This window comes from Lampris incognitus, chromosome 13 (genome assembly GCF_029633865.1).
Source record: "Lampris incognitus isolate fLamInc1 chromosome 13, fLamInc1.hap2, whole genome shotgun sequence".
NCBI lineage: Eukaryota > Metazoa > Chordata > Actinopteri > Lampriformes > Lampridae > Lampris > Lampris incognitus.
The window spans coordinates 17032676-17037995 of NC_079223.1; the positions used below are offsets into that span (position 1 = coordinate 17032676).

Consider the following 5320-nt stretch of genomic DNA (forward strand, 5'->3'; position numbering starts at 1 on the left):
AGTAAACTTATGCACCAATGTCTCCTCATGCTTGTTGTGTTGACAAATTTGGCCAAATTGACAAAGACTAAAAACCAACGACATTCTGTATATTTTTATTTTAGTTTTATAAGTACACAATATTGTTTTAGTTCATTTTTTCTAAAGTTGTTCATATTTTTATTTCAGTTAACTGAAATGTTTTTTTAAAAACCTAATTTTAGTTTTTAGTTTAGTCTTAGTTAACTATAATAACCTTGCTCGCCACACCTTCGCTTTTTATGCCACTTAACAGAATACTCTAAAATTAGACCTTGCAATGTTTGTGTCTCATGAAGCCGAGTTCCTATGCCTCTATAATTGTGCCTGATGATAATTACCTGGATGATGATGGCAGCATTGGATTTATTGGCCAAGGTGTTCAGGGATGACTTGCTGCTGCACATTTTGCCTTTGCTGAAAGAATTACTCTTCCACCAAGAATGGAGTCTGGCATCCTGGTGCTAGGAGCTGTCGCTGAAGGCTCTATGCAGGTATGATCCCGTTCTTGCCTGAACTTATTCCCCATCTGATCCAGTGTCTGTCAGACAAAAAGGCCCTGGTGCGTTCCATCACTTGCTGGACCCTGAGCCGCTATACCCACTGGGTTGTCAGCCAACCCCCAGAAATTTACCTTAAACCTCCTTGTGACCGAACTACTCAGACGCATACCCGATAGCAACAAACATGTGCAGGAGGCTGCTTACAGTGCCTTTGCCACCTTGGAGGAAGAGGCCTATACAGTTAGTGCCGAATCTGCCCTTAATCGTCTACATACTGACACTTGCCTTCACTAAGTACCAGCATACAAACCTGCTTATACTCTACGACACCATAGGAACACTTGCAGATTCAGTGGGACGCCATCTCAACAAACCACTATACATCCAGATGCCGATGCCTCCACTGATCCAAAAAAATGGAACCAACTAAAGGACGAAGACTAAGATCTCTTCCCTTTATTAAAATGCCTGTCATCTATGGCCACTGCCCTGCAGTGGCTTCCTGCCTTACTGTGAGCCTGTGTACCAGCACTGTATTAACCTAGTCCAGAAGACTCTGGCTCAGACCATGCTTCATCAGTCTCAGCCAGACCAGTATGAAGCTCCAGATAATAATAATAATAATAATAAATCAATCTTATATAGTGCTTTTCTAATACTCAAAGTCGCTTTACAATAAACGGGGTGAAACAAGATGACAGATAAACATAACACAGACATACAGGGGTGGATGAGAAGGGGGACTACGAGAGAGAGAAGCGGCAGCCACACCCGACGCCAGCAGTACGAGCAACAATCATAATGACTTCATGATTGTTGCTCTGGATCTTCTTAGTGGATTGGCTGAGGGTATGGGAGAAAACATTGTGCAACTGGTTGATCACAACAACATCCTCACTCTTATGTACCCAATCATGCAGGATGAATTGCCAAAGGTCCATCAGAGTTCTTTCCTCTGCAGGGGGATCTGACCAAAGCTTGTTTCCAGCTTGTCAACCCATTTATTGCTGATTTTATGCCCATACTGGGTACTAATTTAAACCCGGTGTTGATATCAGTGTGCAACAATGCAACGTGGGCAATTGGAGTGATATCTATACAAACGGGGCCTGAAAATCCTTAACACACCCAACGCTCCAAAGACTGTGCTGGAGAACACAGCAATAACAATTGGTCATCTTGGTTAAGTTTGTCCTCAAGGAGTGCCACAGGGGTTTATGAGACCCTGGTGCTGTTCTCTTCGGAACATTAGAGACAGTGAGGAAAAGGACTCTGCATTCCGAGCTATCTGCACGATGATCAGTGTAAATCCAGATGGTGTAGTGGAGGATTTTATATACTTCTAGTGCAGTAGGCTCGTGGGTAAATCCCAAGGAGGATCTACGGCACATGTTCTACAAGATCATTCACGCATTTAAGCACCAGATGGGTGAGGAGACCTGGAGGCAATACATGAATCTGTTCACCATGCCTCTGAGGGATCGGCTGGCAAACTTTTATGGGGTGTAATTGGTGCCATAGCGATGGCCATTTCCAGTGGGGTTGTTAACTATGGGAGACAATATTGGGAACCTCTTTTACCCAGGGAACAGGTTACCCTTAGCTGGGGGGTAGGGTCCACCAGCTGGGGGTGGAAGGATCATTGGATAGATAATTTCACATCCCAGTTATAAATAATGGAATTTAGCATATCAACTTTCTCCCTCATTTTTCAAGTGAGGGATAATCCCCGAAGAACCATCTCGAAACTGAAACATAAAAAAAAAGAAACCTTTGCCATCTTTCATAAAACTTTTGCTGCTTTGATTAAATGACAATTTACATTTGCAAAATGCAATTACAAGAAATGGTTCTAATAAAAGAAATGTACTGTAATCAATTTGCGTCAGCCAGAACTCAGATAACGTCTGGTGAAGATTAAAAAAAACGAAACAAAAATCAAGTCTGCTCTCCATCTTTCTAAATGACGTGTGCCTGTGTTTGCTCAGTTATGAGCAGAGTGTGTGATCTGGTGGTTGTGCTGGGAGTGTTTCGGGGCCACAAATAAATCTTGTGTAGGGCCACCAAAATCCAGCGGTTGGCCCTGCGCATCCATAAGAAGATGAAAGAGAGGGAATCCAGATATAACGTAAATCGAAACAATGTAACTCTACAGCACCATAATTCATAAAACAAGGTATTTCTGTAATATAAGACAATAATAAAAGATACTGACCTGACCGAGAATATGTTTTAATCAAGTTGTAGTCAAACAACTCCGCTCTAGTCATTTCGGGTTTTTTTTATAATGCATTATGTTTTTGCATAATGTTGTAGATAGTTCTACTAGCGATCTAACTTGAGACAGGGATATAGGGCACAGAAGCCGTTTCCATGGTTACTACGCATCGAGCGCCCCTGACGTTTACTCTGCCTGTCTATTCACATGAGTGTATTGAGACCCCGCGGATCCAAGCACGTACAAAGGCAGAGTGTCACTTACCATCTGAAAAGGCCATTACTCGGTTCACCAAAAAAGGCGGCACGGTGGCCCAGTGGTTAGCACTGTTGTCTCACAGCAAGAAGGTCCTGGGTTCGAACCCCAGGCCGTCCCATGTCCTTTCTGTATGGAGTTTAAATGTTCTGCATGGTTTCTTCCGGGTGCTCCGGTTTCCCCCACCATCAAAAAGACATGTGTGTTAGGGTTAATACTCCCGTCTGTGTCCCTGACCAAGGCAATGGAAAGTGGAGTTGGTCCCTGGGTGCTACAGCTGCCCACTGCTCCTAGTATAGGATGAGTTAAATGCAAGGAAAAAATTTCATTGTAACCTACAATGACTGCCTTTCTTCCTTCTTTTCAAAAAAAGTTGCGGGTGGAGATTAATTGCCGCACTAACCGGCAGACTGACTCAACAAGATGGCACTTCAGTACCGACCCAACGTTACCCCCGAGCAACACAGAAAGTCAATGATCTTGTACACGCCCCCCACCCCCCCCCACCCCACCCAGTGGTTGTGACCCTAAACAATTGCATAGAGTGTTTATGCAAGGGGCCAGTCCTGTGTTAGGGTTGTGATTGGAGACAAAACATCCAGTTAAATTTACCTTCTCAAATTGGTTGATTCTGTGGCATGTCTGTAATGCTGTGCCAGGTTGAGCGAGTGTGCAGGCAAAGTTCAGCGGGTAGAGTGGAAGAAGTTGACAGACAGAGAGAGAGAGAGAGACACACACACACACACACACACACACAATGTGAGCTAGTATCACATTCTCCCTCAGTGCCTGCATACAGATGCAAGAGTTTGTGAGAGGGCATATGAGTAAAACTGAAGGAGGGGTTATTATTGCACATTGTTATGGATAATAGCAAACATGCAAACACATTTATTGAGCACAAAATTGTTTTTTTGTTTGCTCAAGTGAAATTATTTTATGCCTGAATACAATTTCTCCTCAAAATACAATTAATTTGTTTGCAATATGTATTTTTCTATGCTCCAAATCTTCCATTGCTCACAACTGGACAATAGAAATACCAGCATTTCTTTAAATTTTTCAAAACTCTTGCAACTGTAATATTTGTTCATTTAATGTAACAACATCTGTACCCAATTTCAGAATTATTAGGACGGCGGCACGGTGGCGCAGTGGTTAGCGCGGTCGCCTCACAGCAAGAAAGTCCTAGGTTCGAGCCCCGGGGTAGTCCAACCTTAGTGGGCCATCCCAGGTCGTCCTCTGTGTGGAGTTTGCATGGGTTTCCTCCGGGGGCTCCGGTTTCCTCCCACAGTCCAAAGACATGTAAGTCAGGTGAATTGGCCGTAGTAAATTGTCCCTAGGAATGAATGTGTGTGTGTGTGTGTGTGTGTGTGTGTGTGTGTGTGTGTGTGTGTGTGTGTGTGTGTGTGTGTCGGCCCTGTGATGGCCTAGCGGCCTGTCCAGGGTGTCTCCCCGCCTACTGCCCAATGACTGCTGGAATAGGCTACAGCATCCCTGCGACCCTGAGAGCAGGATAAGTGGTTAAGATAATGGATGGAATCTTATGAGGTTTCCAGCAGATTTTATGGTCAAGTATCACACCCAGAAATTCATTTTCATATACTCTTTCAATGTTAATATTGTTGATTATTATTTCTACTTGTGTGTCTATTTTACAATTTCCAAATAACATAAACTTAGTTTTGTTCAGATTTGATAATGATGGTTGTTCCAACCAAGCAGTTACATACATACCTGATTCTATTAGTCAAGCAATAGTCTTTGCTAAGGACCTTGATTTGTAGACTCAGGTGTGTAACTGCTTGGTTGGAACAAAGACCTGCACCCACACTGGCCCTTTCTGGATCATGTTGCTCCAGCTACTCCCCCCATAACTACTCCCCCTTAACGGCTCCCTTGATAAGACCTCAACCTCACAAACACCTGCATGACGATTTGGATCTCACTTTAGACATGAAATGTGCTGCTGCTGCTGCAAAAAAGTTTTTCTGTAAGCACTTTTTTCTTAAATTTCTTAGAAAAACGTTTGAATGTTTATTAACTGAAATTGTAATCAAAGAGGGGATGAATGTACCGCCCCGCCCTTAACAATAGTTATAGATCTTAAAACTAGAAAATCTCCTCTGACAGCAATAGTATTTTGTTATTCAAAAGTAGATGACATGCAAACAGGAAATGAACATTCATTTGTTTGTTTTTTTTAATTGCTCACCCTACCCCACTATCCCAACAGACATCAGAACAAAAAACATCTGTGTAAGTGAACAGCTGGGAGAGAAAGAAAAAAAGGCCATCTGCTCATAGAGTTGCGTGTTATGATAAA

At 42.9% G+C, this 5320-nt stretch overlaps 1 pseudogene; it reads left to right on the forward strand.

Moving 5' to 3' along the window:
- Nucleotides 1-369: 369 nt before the first annotated feature.
- LOC130123159 (transportin-1-like) lies at nucleotides 370-2030 on the forward strand (annotated as a pseudogene).
- The last annotated feature ends 3290 nt before the right edge of the window (nucleotides 2031-5320 follow it).